This window comes from Lactuca serriola, chromosome 9, assembly GCF_051521515.1.
Source record: "Lactuca serriola cultivar US96UC23 chromosome 9, Lser_US96UC23_V15, whole genome shotgun sequence".
Classification (NCBI taxonomy): Eukaryota; Viridiplantae; Streptophyta; class Magnoliopsida; order Asterales; family Asteraceae; genus Lactuca; species Lactuca serriola.
This window is the reverse complement of record NC_136416.1, coordinates 91,552,154-91,569,993: the sequence shown is the minus strand read 5'-3', so window position 1 is coordinate 91,569,993 and position 17,840 is coordinate 91,552,154. Positions and strand designations below refer to the sequence as shown.

The 17,840-nt window shown below is 36.5% G+C and overlaps 1 pseudogene across 1 annotated transcript; it reads left to right on the top strand.

Moving 5' to 3' along the window:
• The first annotated feature begins 9,894 nt into the window (after nucleotides 1–9,894).
• Nucleotides 9,895–11,328, top strand: LOC145072763 (tropinone reductase homolog At5g06060-like; annotated as a pseudogene). The gene is made up of 4 exons (XR_013691145.1): nucleotides 9,895–10,346; nucleotides 10,517–10,737; nucleotides 10,811–10,917; nucleotides 10,997–11,328. The product of XR_013691145.1 is annotated as a tropinone reductase homolog At5g06060-like (transcript).
• Nucleotides 11,329–17,840: the final 6,512 nt, after the last annotated feature.

The following is a 17,840-nucleotide window of genomic DNA, read 5'->3' as shown; positions in this document are numbered from 1 at the left end:
TCGGAGATCCAATCCATTATTTCAACAGGCTTTGGGCTCCCAGAAAGACTTGGCGGCTTGGCGCCCAAGAAGTTCTTGTACATTCGCCCATCCTTCTTGTTTCTCCTTTCCGGATTGTTCCTTCGTTCTCCTTGAGTCCCAACTTGACTCATAATGCGACTATTGTTCCCTTCCTCCGATTGCTCGGGAATCAATTCGGGTTCCTCAATAGGTATGATAGGTTCGTCCCTATTATCATGCAACATATGTCGCATCTCATCCCTTTGTTCGGCTAACATAGCCCGAATCATGGCTTGCACCCCAGCCATTGTTATTGGTTCTGGTGCTGCTGCTACAACAGGTATTTGCTCAATCACTGGCGGTTGATTCCTGTTTTCATCCGCGTTTCCAACGCCACTCCATGTTCTCACCATTTTTGATCTACACACCGAATAAGGTGAAATTTAGATCTTCATTCACGATAGATTTCAAATCATCCTTATCACTCCGAAACGATTACATGCTAGTTCTAATATCGTATACATACGCTTAGAATCCTAAACACATAAACCTTCAGATCCGGTTGGCAACAAACCGTAGATCCGAACAAATAATATCATATATGGCAACATATAACATTTAGCACATAAAAGCATTTTAGGCAACTTTCCTAAAAATAAACTAGTGCTCGTGTCTAAAATCCAACAGACACACATCTCAAAATTCCACTTAGCATTCTAAGTTTAAGTCTAGAAATCCTACAAATTCCTAGTTCGGTTAAACTAATGCTCTGATACCAACTGTGACATCCCCAAAATCACGGCCAGAAAAGACCGATTTCATTTATGTTTTTTAAAATAATTTCAGAGTAACTCTTTTTGATTTAAAAGTGTTGCAGAATTTGTTCCCAAAACAATATATGATAAAATAATATTTATCAAAGCATTTCATCAAGAGATGCATTTTCATTATATAATCAAAACTCGGGATGTCATGTTCCGATACAAACCATAAAGCATAAACAATAACATTACAAGTCATTCAACAAATATATACATATACAGACTTGTAAACAAAACAACTCGATGATTCATCCATCTTAAGCCCTTGCGCCACTTCCTGTAATACAAATAAAACTGAGTGGGTCAGGCTTGGGAGCCTGGTGAGCATATAGGGCTTTCAACCCACAATAAATAAATTATATTTAATTTCACCAACCAATCACTATCCCGATTACCCATTCCCGTTATCCCCACTTTACGTCCCTAAAACAACATCTATCTGAAGGGACCTAATCTAGGATTTTCATCGGGACGGACATTACTGCTAAGGTGTTTCCTCAACAATAGATATCCTAAAGGCAACCATGAGGGGGATAGAGTACACCGGTGAACATATCGTTCACAACACCTACAAGTTATGAACCTGCTAGCATTCCACAAGACTGTCTAGAAGGAGTCTGTGGTCGTTGTCCATACTCCGCTGAATAACTAGATCAACACCAACAACATCGAGGCCTCTCATCTGTTTATTACACACCAACTATCTACCCATGTTTTACCCAACATATTAGTAGATAAAAATATATATTTTCATACATAGTTTAAAACCTGTATAGCATTTTTATTCAATACATATTCCACATAACATATGAGGCACACCCACATAACATGTATTTCTTAGAAAATAAATCAGATCTATGAGATAGAAGAGAATGGATATACATTCACACATATAACAACAAAATTATACACATAACACGTATTTCGTATAAAATACTTCATAATTATGCGTTAGAAGAAAGTAACTACACACTCACTTGATCAGAAGATGATCGGACAACACTACGACTTGTAGAAGTAGTATTCTTCAGCAGATCTGGAAGATCTTCACAAAAACCGGACTCCTCGCGGGCAGAGCTTCGGCTCGGGAATCTTACTTCTCGGGATCTTCGGGACCTCGGGACTTGCTTCGGGGCTCGGGAATGATACCGGGACTTTGGGATAATTCTTGCACGAAAAACGATGCAAAAACGCGAGAAAAAGGGAAGAAATGAGCAATGAACTCGGTTGCCCTCGACCTCCTTGTATAGGGGCTGGAAGGTCGAATTACGTTGGGCGTAACTTGAGATTACGCTGGGCGTAATGACGATAAGATCGAAAATATTTAATAAACTTCAAAAATTCAAATCTTCCTCATACGAACTCCGTTTTCGACGTTCTTTATATCCACGCGTAAGTGAGACTACGATCTACAACTTTTGTTTAGACTCCGTCGGCTAATTTTGACTTTATTTTTATTATTTATTTTTAGTAGGCCGTGACAGGAAAATTCTGTTATAAATTCATAACTTCTTCATCCGACGTCCGTTTTCGCCTATCTTTTTATGGTTTTACTCCTATTAACGAGACCTTCAATTCTCATTTAGATTGTTTCGGCTAAAAACCGTTCGATCTCAAATCGAGTATTCGGGCTGCATATTGCTAAGTCGAAACTTCGAAAAATCATAACTTCCTCATACGAAGTCAGATTTGGGCGTTTTTTTTGATGCACGCTCTCAGTTTAACGAACTCTACGACTTTCGTTTAGATCACTAAGGCTAAATATTACTCTAACGTAAATTTCACTTTTTACGTCATTCAGCGTTGTCGGTTCTGTCGCGAAACTTCGACAGGTCATAACTTCTTCGTTATAACTCGGATTTCGGCATTCTTTATATCTTCGGAATCCTTGTTTCGACCACTATATCTTTATGCAAAGATATTGGGATTATCCCACACTTCAGATTTGACGCTTATTTTATTCTTAATTCATTAAATTATAATAATTAAGAAAATAAACACATAATTCACATAATACTCAAATATTTCATCATTAATACTTCAAAAAGACTTACAAGGGTTAACCTAGACTATTACATCAATGATAAAGGCTAGCCTGGAAACACGGGCGTTATAAAATGCGGCAGGAAGCACGAGGGTGCGTGTAGGAGTGGCAGCGGTGGTGATTCTGGTTGTTTCAAGTGCGGCCGGATTGGTCATTTCAACAGAGATTGTACTGCTACCACCACCCTGGGATCTGACCTGTTCTGTTTCCATTGCAGTCAGAAGGGCCGCAAGAAGGCCCAGTGTCCGAGTTTGCATTCAGCAGGACAGGTGATAGCACCTGCCCCTGCAGCGATGAGGATCACCGACGGCCGTCAGGGCCAGGTAGAGACGCCTGCAGCAAGGAGCAGGGTGTATCATTTGGTTTTAGATGAGGTGTAAGCAGCCCGATGTGTCAGGTACATATCTTCTTTCATTTCTCTAACAGCTTAAGATATGGTCTTACTTTTTTATGGTTCTGCATCGGTATTGATAATGATACTTCGGAATTTTGCGGCCTGCTGGTGATTGATTTATATGCCATCTGCATACCTTGAATGTTAGAATGATAGTTGGATGTCATCTCCTTTAGAGTGGGTTACTTAGGATGCATTATCTGCAGCATGCTTGTGAGGGGCTTGGTAGTGCCTCGCTAGTTCGGGAAGGTATCGATTGGAAATGGATCGGTTAGATCCCCAGCTGTGGTAGGTCGGGTTTTCAGCGAAGTGAACAGGGGATGGTAGGAAGATTTGGAAATTCTTCCGAGCTGTGAGCTGTGAGGAGCTAGTCAAGTCGAAGTGGGGGGAGAACCATCCGTGTGGCCAAGGATAGAAGTAAGTACAAGACAGGGGTGGTCTCGCAGTCCTTGTAAGGAAGGAAGCAGCTCAAGTGGCTGTTTGGATGGAGGATCAGGTTAGTTGGGAGTTGGAGAAACTTTCCAACCTTGAGTTTGTGTATTCATGTCTAGCGGGTGACTGGTTCGGGAAAACCAGGTCGCAGAGCCTTCGCCAGGTGCGAGTTTAGGCGGGATGTAAGACTCTGGGGTAGCCGCAACATTCCCCAGCAATAAGTCATGAGGGTAGTGATGTAAGACTGCGGGTAGGCCGTAACATTCATTAGCAGATTAGTTCGCGGAGTGTGGGCAGAGGCCCGTATCTCCTAGTTCGTGGAGTGTGGGCGGAGGCCCGTATCTCCTAGTCAGCGATGGGGATCAGGATAGGCTAAGTCTTTGAGGTTTAGTAAGGAGTTGGCCTGCATAGCCCTTGTTAGGTGAGGCCACTCCAATATGCAGTTGGGTGAGACCCGTGGGCGAGGCCCGTATGTTAGCAACAGTATAGGTGAGCCCTGGGAGCAGGATTGCTCAGTAGTATGGTTTGGGTGAGACCCATGGGCGAGGCCCGTGCGACAGTAGTTAGGCAGGTGAGACTAGAAGGGAGGACCACTCTAGGATATAGTCAGGTGAGACCCATGGGCGAGGCCTGTGAGATTATAGCAGCAGGTGGGGCCTGGTAGGGATCTTAGGATCAAGATAGGGGATCGAGGATCCCAAGACTTGTATCGCCAGAGTGGCAGAATAGATAGAAAAGTGTAGATAGCCGAAGTTTCTTCGGAAGTCGCTGTGAGCGACTAAGAGATTGTACTAGTTGTAGTGACTGGTGAATATCGGGTAACTCGGTTATCAGCAGGATCTGTAGAGGAACCAAGGTGGTCTCGTTCCATTCGGAAGGCGAATGAGAAAAGGGCAAGACTATAAGGCAGGAAAGTGATGACAGAGATGTATGGCGCGAGTCAGTTAGTTGATCGAGGAGTGCTATGCCTCTCGCGGAAGGGATGGATAATCCCAGAGGGAAGGGTTCGACCCTGTTGCGCAGCTCTCGTTGGAGTCTAATCGTTACAGGGATGAATCTTTTACTCGCAGGATTATCTGGTCCATACGTTGGGCTAGGTGCTCAGCGCCAAGTTATAGTAGCATGAAGTGTTCGGTGGGTATCGACAGTAGTGACCTACACTGGGAGTGGCTGGAGTAATGGATACCATGAAGGTTATGTCTTTCACAGTGGTAGAGGAGGTGGTTTGTGGTGGAACGTTGCCTTGGGAAGTCTAGAAAACGCGCAAGGACAAAGGGGTGAACCCCTAGAATTTTCAGCATAAGTACTTGGGGAGTACTGGAAGGATTGTTAGTTGAGTGAGTGTGTGCTCAGGATTGGCAGGATTTGAGTACACTTGAGGATTGATATCTAAGAGGACTAGTTTTATTCTAGGTAACCGGGCGGAAGGTCCATGGAAGTGGTCGGCCGGAGTTATATTCATCAGGCAAGGGTGAAGTGAGCGGATTGCAGGACAGTTGGCCATAGCGGACCTCGAGGACTAAGTCTAGTTTAAGTGGGGGAGAGTTGTAACACCCATAATCTGAAAGACCAAGAAAAGAGAGGAAAAGCTCTAAGTCATAAGTCTACTCGTCGAGTCCAAGGAGGAACTCGACGAGTTGGAGCGGGATCCGGGGTATTGAGTAAGTGACCGGCTCGGCGAGTCGGCTAGTAGACTCGGCGAGTCTCGTCTGGACGAGAAAAACCCTAATTCCGAGGGTTGTGCCCTATTTATAGAACATTACACCATTCCCCTAACCTCTTTACTCCCTTTTTCAGACCCAAAAACCCTAAATCGTGAGTGAGAGCCCTTGGAAGCAAATTGGAGCTTGGATAAGGGGGTTTTGTGAAGAGATATTGAAGATCAAGAAGCTTGGAGCAAGGGGCTTTGTAGAGAGTTGGATTATTCTTCAGTAGGAGGTCATCCTTGAGGTAATAAGCTGTTTCTTTGGCTTTATTTCAATTAGATCTATCTTATGTGTAAGATTTTGGGGCTATTTTAGTAGGATTGAGATCTATTTTGGGTTTGGGACTTAGATCTGAGGTTGCTACTTCAGATCTAGGGTTGTGATGGTCCAGAAGGTCATAAAATTTATGTCAATAAGTTGTTGGTGAAGTCCCTTTGTCATAAACCCTAGCCCTAGAGTGTTTTGGGCCTTTGGCTCCTTGGTTTCACGTAAAGTTTGCAACTTTACGTGGGGGATAGACTATAAAAGAATGGATCTATGGATTGGAGCCCCTGCATGGCTCGAAAATCCACTGTATGGATTGAGATCTGAAGAGACTCGGCGAGTCACATGGGTGTACTCGGTGAGTTTTATGAACATGAGCATGGGCTCAGCGAGTTGGAAGAACAAATTGGCGAGTTTGTTGAAGATGGCCTTGGAATCGGCGAGTCTGGTCGCAGAACCTCAATCTTTTCTGGTTAAGACGAAGATCAGCGAGTTGAGTGGTGACTCAGCGATTTGGACAGAATGGTACTCAGAGATCGTTGAACTCGACGAGTCTTGGGGTGACTCGGCGAGTTGAGTCGTATTTGGAGAGTTTCTGAGTTTAGGGACTTAGTGAGTCTATGAGTTGAATCGGCGAGTCGAGTCAACTGGAAGGTTAACTTTGACCAGGACTTTGACTTTAACCAGGGTTGACTTAGTTTGACTTCTAGAGTTCAGTTTGGAACTAAGTGTTATATTGATAATAGTAGCTCGGGGAGCTAGTGGAGCAGCGGTCCAGAAAGTTGTCGGGCAGCAGCCATAGGGTTATCAGCAACGTTCATCAGTGCATGTGAGTTCCCTTGTGTGGATGGGTCTACGGCCATAATGTCGACCCATGTAGTTATGAGTAGGAAGACCCGGGGGTTAGCCCTAGGCATAGTATGCTAGTATAGCATTCAGGACCAAGGTTAAATGGTAGCGGGCGGGTGCCCAAGGAATGGTTTATATGATAGTTTATACTTGTTGTCTGTGTGATACATGTATGTGCCTGGTAGGAAGGTGATTGTGGGCGAGGTCCCGTATCTCACCAATAGCAGAGTATGAACGGTGTTCCATATCTCATTAGCAGTAGAGCAGGGGGCAAGGCCCAAGTTAGGAAAGGTGTGAGTGTGGGCTGGGCCCGTATCTCACTATCAGAAGGAGTGTGGACGGGGTTCCACGACTCATCACTAGCAGGACAAGAGCGAGGCCCAAGATAGGCGAGGCCTTAGAACAGGATTCAACAGTATATATTCGGTTATGTGTTGTGGTATGTTTATGTGTTAGTATATATTAGCAGGCGGGGCCTAAGAGAAACATATATGTATCCGAGCGGGGCTCGAAGCCAGGCGGGGCCTGGAGCGGCGAGGCCGTTGTAGCGGGCGAGGCCCAAGGTGGTGGGTGGGGCCCGAAATAGCGGGCGTGGCCCAGTATTCACAAAATGTGGTTATGTGCTCAGTATTATGTATGGCAAGTATGGATCATAGATATGTTTGGTAAGCGGTAGGTTGGGGAACTTACTAAGATTCGTGCTTACGGTTTTCAGTTTTGGATTCAGGTATTCAATTTTCAGAAGAGGAGCTCGGGAGGTTTGCAGTGCACACACCACAGCAAGTTAGCCTGGGATATTTACTCTGATAATTAAACAAGTGTTTTGGAAATGAAACTATGATTTGTCATATAAACCCTTTTTGTATGTTTGAATAACTTAACGTTATGAATTAGTAATGTTTTTAAAGAAATTTTTTGACTCTAAATTTGGGGCGTTACAGAAACTTTGATTTGCTTCTAATTAAAAAAATCAGAAATCAATAAGTTACCTTCTAAATTTGGACACTTCAAAAAATCTGAAATCAGATACCTTTAAACTTCCAACATAGATTGAAAGTCAATAGATCGTTGCTTCAATGCTTATGAATTTTAGAAAATAGGGATCATAAATAATGCAAAAAAATAACTTATTTTCTACTAAACAATATCACAAATGTACAAATGGATAAAAAAATGTATAATAACATCTGATTTTGATGCTTGAAGAAAATTTGAAATCAGAAACATGTAAGTCGCAAAGCTATATTGAAGGTGGACATATTGTTGCTTTAATCTTCTGAATTCGAGGAAAAAGGAATTAGAAAAAAAACCAATCTACTTCTAAAGAATATCATAAATGAGTTAGACAGATAAAAAATGAACAATACATTTTGATTTTTGTCCCTAGACCCAGTCTCCAATTCTGATTTTCGAAACTTCACTCCCGATTTCACTAATTTTTGAAGCCTCGCTCTCAATTTAGATTCTCTGATTTTTTTTAAGATCTATGATAAAAGAGTCAAGAAGAAAGAATTATGAACTAAATGCTTCAGATTGACTGATTTAAGATCATTGCAATTTCTATTTTGTATTTAACATATTTAGTTAATAACAATGTATATATGTGGTTTTTTTTAATTTAAAAAGCCAAAACTCTTATTTCAACATTTTTTCCTGATCGGTCCTATCTTTGAAAGGTCATATCTTGGTCATGGAAAACCCTACGACTTAATTTGAATAAATGAAATAGTTGTCATTATTAAATACTAAAATTAAATCCATATAACACTTAACTTTCCATAAATTATGCTCTATGATTTTATTTGAATAAATGAAATAGTTATAAATATTTAATGGAATGAAAAAACAATATATTGGTTGTTAATATTGGTTTCAATTAAATAACTTTATTATGGAAGAAACGTTTAATTAGAATGTTTATGCTTATATAACAATATAATTAAGTAATATTTTTAAATAATTGAAAAATATAGAATAATAAAAAGTGAAAAATAAATAATTCATACCAAAAATTGTCATGCGTCGAAATGAACGAGAAAATGACATGTGACAAAATGATTCTTATTTATTATGATATATTTTTTTTATATTGCTTTAACTTATTTTTTTTATTGTTTCGGTTTTTTATAACTTTATATGTATTTTTTTTTTTTATATTTTACACTGCATTTAAAAATTTATATTTTGACGACTTATGCGTTTTCTCTATCAAATTCAAATTTTCCAAAATCAGATTACAATCATAACCTACCAATTTAATCATCATTAATTTCATCAATAATTTCACCCAATTTAAATTTGTATTTTCCTTATATAATTTTTTTAATGGTTCCGATTTTTTTCTCCAAAGATATTTCAAACATTTATTTCTTAGATAATGTTACCCATTATAATTATTACTTTACTCATATAAAATATTAAAACCCACCAATATATATATATATATATATATATATATATATATATATATATATATATATATATATATATAAGAAACATTAACATTAAAACAAAGTGATGGATTCAAGTGACGATTCATCTTCTTCAAGAAAAAATAAGCTAAAAGTCTTGTCCCTAATATATATATATATATATATATATATATATATATATATATATATAAGAAACATTAACATTAAAACAAAGTGATGGATTCAAGTGACGATTCATCTTCTTCAAAAGAAAATAAGCTAAAAGTCTTGTCCCTAATATTTTATACATCAATATTTTATCAAATTACACTAATGTAATTATATCCGATTTTTAAGGTACTCATATATGATGAAAAATGTCGTTCAACTAATAAGATAAAACATGTAGTCTACAAAGAGGTTCAACGATTATTGATATTTATTGATTTCAATGTATCTTCTATACATTTTAATAATACCAATAACCATAATTTTTTTAATAATTGTTATACAATATCTACAAACATTTGTATGTTTTTATGCGTTTCCCAGCGTTTAACGCGAATTATAATCTAGGTCAGTTTATAGTTTAATCCAAACATTTTTTTTGAACATAAAAATCTTGATTATCTAATTTTATACAATACTTTGTCATACGAAAAAAAATAAAAATTGTTTCATTAATTTAGACAAAATATAAAATAATTAGGGATTTTTTTGTTAAAAAAATAAAAATTAAGATTAAACCATAAATTTATAAAATATTTAGAATTTACTGCAAATTTCCTTAAAATATAAATGAAAGTTTAATGGAATATTTTTATTAAAATAAAAAGACAATTTAGTAATTAATGTAAAAAAAATTCAAATAAAATATGTAAAAAATTCACAATCAAAATATGTACCTCAAGTAGTTTTTCCTTTTGGCGGAAATCAATTACGCACAAAGAAGCGTGATACGAACCAAAAAAAAAAAAAAAAAAAAGGTCATGCGTTGATTGAGTGAGAAATTATGGACCATATTCAGCAACTACATCATCTGCTTGTTATAAACCGGAAGGTCTAAACTAGTCATCTTCTCGAAGATATCGACTGCAAAAGCAATCGGATAACATGACGACGGCGGCAGCGGCGGAGAGCAGTTCTAAAACTAGAAATTCCAGATGGTCTCTCGCCGGCATGACTGCTCTCGTCACCGGCGGCACACGTGGGATCGGCTGCGCTGTGGTGGAGGAATAGGCAGAGTTAGGGGCGGCAGTACACACCTGCTCTCGCAACGAGGCTGAGCTCAACCACCGCTTACAAGAATGGTCTTCCAAGGGCTTCACCGTCACTGGATCCGTCTGCGACGCAACTTCTCGACCTCAACGCCAACAGCTTCTAGAAAAAGTCTCCTCTATCTTCAATGGAAAGCTCAACATTCTAGTAAGTTCTTTTGATTTTATTTCACCGATAAATTAGGGAATTCTTCGATACATCAAGTTTCATCTTATTTTGCAGGAATTCCTAATCTTCTGAAACGAACACATTCATTATTCATTCTTGTGTTACTAATTGTATTCTTACAAATAATTATACAAACTTCGAAACTGTAGATAAACAATGTTGGGACGAACATAGTGAGACCCAGTTTGGAGTATACTGCAGAAGAGTATTCCCTGGTCATGGCTACAAATTTGGAATCGTGTTACCATATCTCTCAACTTTCACATCCTCTTTTAAAAGCTTCTGGATTTGGAAGCATTGTCTTCATTTCCTCTGTTGCAGGTTCTGTATGTTCATGTTAATTATACATCTATCTACGGACCCACTAAAGGTAATACTTTGATTTTCCTGATCATTGTAATTGGTGTTACAAGAAATTTTAAGCTTCCATTTTCTGTTCGTAGCTGCTATGAATCAACTTGCAAAGAATTTAGCTTGTGAATGGGCTAAAGATAACATTCGGAGTAATGGTGTAGCTCCAGGGTGCACTAGGACCCCGCTTGTGGAAAGTGTAATATACCTCAATTTTAGCCTTCTTTCTATTTGTATTATTTTGATCGTATTGTAAGAATTTATTTTGTGTTGTGTAGTTGCTTAATAGTGAGGAGTTTTTAAATACAATGGTATCAAGAATACCTTTGAAACGCGTGGCTGAAGCGAATGAAGTGTCATCAGTGGTCGCGTTTCTTTGTATGCCTGCTGCTTCTTATATCACTGGCCAAACGATTCTTGTTGATAGAGGATTTTCCATTAATGGTTTCCCGTGAGTCGACTTCCAAAATGGTTCATTCGTTCGGACTTTGGATTGATTAAATTAACAGAAATTTGTTGGTACGTAAAGTTTTTTTTTGAAAGAGACTAAAGTCTCGGCAAATGTTGGTATGTAAAATTACTTGAAGATAAAGATGATCTATTTGTTAAAGCAAGTAATAGATAATTATATATTTATTATATAATAATAAGTAAAATGAGAAAAAAAAAAGACCAAAATTGTAATTTTCTAAATTAAAAACTAAAGAGTATAAATTCTTAAATTTGAAAAATTATAGTGACCAAAACTATAACTATTCTGTTTTCTTATAGATTAAAAAAAAACTATACGAACTAAAAATGTTATTTTATAAGTTAAAAACTATAAGGACGAAACATGAATTTCAGTCATTTTCTACATTATAAACTAAAGAACTAAGAAGAGAAAATAATATAAGAGTCATTAAGTTTACACTTAAATTTTAATTTGAGGTTGTGTTTATATATTATTATATTTTAGTCTCAAATTTGAGAACGTGTTATTAATTTTATTTTAAATGTAACCATTGTACATGTTGTCTTAAGGTCAAACAGTTTGCACTTTAATGACTAGGTCATTAGCTTATGTGGCATCCATCTAATATCTTAGATGGCAGTAACAACTTTATAAATGAATATTAACCTCCTTCACTCTTATTTCCCTTGATCCATCGTTACTTTTCTTCTCAGTTATTCAAGAGCACTATGCAATGGTCTCTCTCTCTCTCTCTCTCTCTATATATATATATATATATATATATATATATATATATATATATATATATATATATATATATCCCACAATGGGGTAATTAAATCAACCAGTGGTCCCTCTAGGACGTGCTACTATGGACCAGAAGTTCCTTTAGCTGCAAGTACCGACCTGATGAAGATGAAGAATGTGGTTAATCTGGTGAAGTAAGTTCATGGTACAAGGAACTTATGTGTGAAGTTATGTCAAAAAGAAAAAAAAACCATTGGAAAAGGAAAAGAGAACCCTTATCATGGTGAAATAACTATGCTAGCTCTTCCTAGGGTTGTGATTGCCTTGCTTGTCTTTTTAATAATCATGGTAGGGATTTGGATATGGATGGCATATAATGGGCAAGTAGTATATTGTGGTAGGTTGTTAAGTTTGAAGTAGTGTCTGGTAATGTCCAATGTTAACCATTTTTGTGTGTGTGTAGATAGATGTACAAAATTGTAGTTTGTATAGTCCAGATCGATTTTGATATATATATATATATATATATATATATATATATTACTACTGGATTTTTATGAGAATGATAGGGAAGTTTATATGTTTATGACAATGATATATGATGCAAGTGGACCAAACTACCCTTACCTTATGTACCAAACCATTGACCAAAATAGAAAGGACCAAACTACCCTCATGTAAAAAGTATGATGCTATATGATGCAAGTATGCCAAACTATCCTTACCTTATGTACCAACAAAAAAGACCAAACTACCCTTATGTAAAAAGTTTGATCTATATGATGCAAGTGGACCAAGCTACCATTACCTTATATACCAAATCAGTGACCAAAATAGAAAGGACCAAACTACCCTTACCAATGTAACCAAAATACACATACATGTTGAAACCAATGTGAACAAAACCATATACACATACCAAATAACAAAAACCATATACACTATAATGACCATAACACAAATAACCAAAAAAATATTGAAAAATGATGATCAAAATGAAAATAATTAAAATAACAACTAGATCGCCATAATGACCATAATCATCATAACAAGGTAACATAAATTGTTACCAACAAAATCCATATATGTTGACCATATTAACCAATACCATTTACAAAAGGGGTAGTAATGTTTGGGTATAGCATATATGTTGACCAGATTGACCCATACCATTTACATACTCTCATATTGAGTATACATGTTAATTATCAAATGGGTTAAGATCACAGAATATCAACTTACTTACTAGAGAACCACAATAGTAGCTTTTTAAAAGCTTTTGCAAACCAAAAAGCTTTTAAGAAATGAAAAAGCTATTGGATGAGCTTTTTCAAAGAACTTGTTAATTAACAAGCTCTTGCAATGAGCTTTTTTAATTGTTGTGTAGTTCCCAAATTGTGGATGCTAGTCATTACACTTACATGCCACATAGACACCATGTCAGTAAAGCTTAGTTGTATACCTGTTAACTAGTGACCTACTTGGAACATTCTTGTAATTAGAATGATAACTTAACTGTTATTAAATTGTTTTTTCGCGATTTTATTCTTACATTTGGCAATCCATCTAACAACTTGCAAATTTTTTGAAAGACAAAGGTGTTAAAAATGGGAAACTGCCAATCACAATGACGGCTTGTGCTCACATTGGTGTTGTCCACTCGGTAAAAGCCATTCAAATTACATAGTGTTTACTATTATAATTTTATTTAACATTGAATTTCATTTTGATTTTCAGGTTGTTTTTGTTGGATACTCTGTAGAATCACTTCTTCAAAGAATTATGGATTGCAAACCAAAGATTGTAGTAGCTTGCAATGTGGTTAAAAGAGGGAAAAAAGTACTCAATCTCAAGGATATTGTTGATGTTGCACTCTCAGAATCATCTAAAAATGGAATATCAAGGAAATGTTATCAGAAAGCATATTTATATTTATTTACCTCTTCATGAAATTGATTTCTATGTTGCAAAATGGATTCATTTTAGACGTATGAAAATGAATCAGCCATGAAGAAGGAAGATACTAATTGGCAAAAAGGAAGAGATATTTGGTGGCATGTAGTACTACTAATACTATTTAATTTCACAGATATTATTATATGATCATGTTGATTAAACTTTAGGCCTTTTGGTCTTTTTTTCCATTATACTTTTTTTTTGCAGGATGTTGTTCCTAAATACTCTACTATGTGTGATGTGGTGTGGATAGATGCAGAGGATCCACTTTTTCTTCTTTGTACAAGTGGAAGAACCGAAAAGCCGAAGGTATTTAAGTTTGTTATAATTTTGAACTACTTTTATTTTCTCATATTTTTTAATGAATCATGTCGGTGCACGTGATAGGGTGTTCTGCATAACACACAGGAGAATACATGATCAAATATGCATTTGATTACAAAGAATCTGATATGGCATTGCACTTTCCGAGGCAATTGGAATTGACTATACTGACACTGAAGAGGTCAGTAGAAAAAAGAAACCATAATACAAATTTCAATTTAAAAAAAATGAAAGTAGGAGTCTAACTCAATCTTTTGCAGCTGGAGTTGTTGGTTACAACGCTAACTGATCTTAATACAATGGATGGTAAATGGAATGTGTCTTTATTGACAGAGTGTTCAAGTTCTCTTGATGTCAATACAAGGTACATCTTTTCGTACAAAATGACTAAAACATGCTTCTTCAATGAGGGGGTATTTAGGTCATTTGGACAATCTGTTGTGTCATGTCTTGACAGATTGGAACATTATTGCGGAAAAGCATTGGCTAATGCTTTGTCAGCTGCACCATCGATGTGGACCCTTGGCAATGCAAGCATGAGAGCGTTATAGGTAACTGATTTTATTTTCATGAGGATTGTGTTTTTATAAAATATTGGAGTTTAGGATAGTGATAGCTTTGATGTTGGGTACTTTTTAAGTTTTTTAAAATAATATTTCATGATATAAACTTTAAATAATATGTGCATATTTTTTTTTTCATATTTGTCAGCATTTGATTTCCAGAGCTCTTGGGTGGTACCAACAACTTTATTGATAAGGTTGGTTGCGATCAAAAAAGGGCCAATGGCACCAGAGACCATGAAGGTTAGTTCTGTAATTTTCATCCAAATTAAAAAATTATGCATCCATTTTTATAAATGCTTAATGTGCTATTAGTTTTGGTATGTGGTAGATGGTCCATAATGGTCAATACAAATGTTCAAAGATCAAATCCTAAAAGAGAAATTTTTGAAGACCAATATGCAAACACATTATTTTCTTTCAACAACATGTTTTTATATATATTTTTTGGTCGGAATCGGAATTCAATTCCATTCTAGTCCTGCATTTAGTTTAGCTTCAAATGAGTAGACAATAATGTCCATTGCAGAAAAGCATGCTTCCAACAAATACCATGTCTCCTTCCATTGCAGGAAAAAGTAACTAGAACTTGGTTCGCCTAATTCCATGGGATTTAACAGGAATCGGAATCCAATTTCATTATGGTCATTCTTTCGGATGCTATGCAAGATATGAAGCAATAGAGAATATGTATGTGGAAATGCAAAATATGAGACAAAATTGAGATTATGGTACATTATACTTAGAAATAAATATCAATCAATATTAAACTTTGATATTTGATGATTTTGATCGTTTTGGTAAACATTGATATTTGACGTTTGGTTAAACTTTGATATTTGATTTTGGTATTTTAATATTAGAGTTTTGTTTTGGATTGTATAATTATTTTGATTCCTTTGGTATTAATTTGTTATTGATTGTATAATTATTTGATGTTTTTAGTATTTTTTTTATTTGTAATAAAAAATAATTACTACTATATATTTGCGAGGGATTAACGACGGAAACAAAAAAAAATCACATATAAAATTTCCTAGTGATCAGCGACGGAATATAAAAAGACAGATATAGAGGTTTGCAAGGGATTAACGACGAAAATTTTTTGTTGCTGATGTCCTAAATAAAGGTATTAAGGGACGAATTTGCGATGGATATTCCGTTGCTAAAGTCGTCGCAAGGAAAAACAAGTCCGTTGCTAAATCTCTAGCTAAGTCATTAGCCACATTTTATTTGGCTATGGAGTAAGTCTGTCACAGATCTGTCACAAGAGACCTTTAGTGACGGAATTGCAACGGATTCATACTTTGCAAAAACCCATGTTTCTAGTAGTTATATGTTTTATTACATATTCATATATAATTTTTTGTATTTATTTTCTAGTTACAAAATATATATTATCTATTCTTATACAATGCTCCGTTATTTATTTCATCAAAAGTTCAAGAAAACGCATGTGATTCTAGTGGTGATCATTCAGTTAGAGTTACAGAGAAAAATGATATAGGTATGTGTTTGATTAATATATTATTAGTCATTTAGTTGTATTTCATTTTGTAGTTTTTGTTAGCATAATTATATTAAGCTTGATTATTAATTGTGTTTATTATATTTTGAGTGCAGCCCATTCGTGGCATTTATGTTATGTATTCTGTATATATACAATTCATTAATGAAAGTATGATTAACGGGAAAATACATATTAACATGATATCATACTAGGTAATCTAACCCTAGATGATCCTTGATTCCCACTTCCTATTCTCTTCATCTCGGAGGTTGCTCTCTTCCTTCTTCTCTTTTCTTCTCATGGCTACAAATCTTAACGATAAAACTTCTTCCACCATTAATATCAAGACTCTGTCCCTCTTGTTCTTGATCTTGATCGTATGAATTATGATATATGAAGAGAATTATTTGAAACTTATTGTCTTGAGTTTGCTATTTATTAGCCAACATTAATGTCTCCTGTACATCTTCTATTTTGTGTGTATGTAATTGTATGTTTTCTAATTCTTTGAGGATGTATCTTGTAAATTCCTTTTGTATAAATCTATTGTCTCTCCACCTTATTTGGTGTGACGAGTTATATTCTCATGGTATCAGAGCTTAGGTCGGCTCACTTTCTTCCCTAATCAATCCATCCGTATCTCTTCTTCTTCCCTCTGTTACTTCCTGTCTCCTCTTTCTTCTTCATCTATGGCTTCCTCTTCTCAAGATTCTACCCTCCCAATGAACACAATTTTTCATCTTATCACCAATCGATTATCCTCTTCTAATTATCTCCTTTGGAAAAACCAAATGACCCCTCTTTTCACATATCAAAATCTTATGGGACATGTGGATGGAACTCTCTCAAAACCAGCCCCTGAAATTCTTGTTGATGGGAAATCTGTACCAAATCCGGCTTGTTCTTCTTGGGTCTTGGCTGATCAGCGAGCAATTATTCTCCTTCAAGCCTCTCTAACAGAGGAAGCATTCTCATAAATTGTTGGCTTATCTACTGCCTATCAGATTTGGACAACACTTGAACGTACTTACAACAATTCCTCAATTGAGCGTGTTCAAGCCTTGCGTGATCAGCTTCGCCAAAACTCCAAAGGTTCGTCTACTGTTGCTGATTTTGGTCGTAAGTTTAAATCTATTTGTGATCAGTTATCTGCTGTTGGTCACCCGGTTGATGAATCGGATAAAATTCATTGGTTTTTATATGGTATCGGGTCTGTTTTTGAGACTTTTTCTACTGCTGTTCGTGCTTCTCGATCTCCTACTACACTTCGAGATCTTGCCCGAGAGAAGCACATGAATTATTTTTACAATTCTTTCACGGAACTACCTCTTCTGCTGTTGCATTCACTGCTGACACCAGACCACCAAATTCCTACTGTGGTCGTGGTGGTCGGTTTAATAAGGGTGGTCGCGGTCGCGGTCGCCGTCCTCCACATTGCCAGTTGTGTCGTAAGGATGGTCACTACGCCAATACATGTCCACATCTTTCTTCCTATGCCACTCATAAACCCGGTACAGATACGGAATTAGCAAAAGCTTTCCATGCTCAGTGTCATGTTACTACAAACG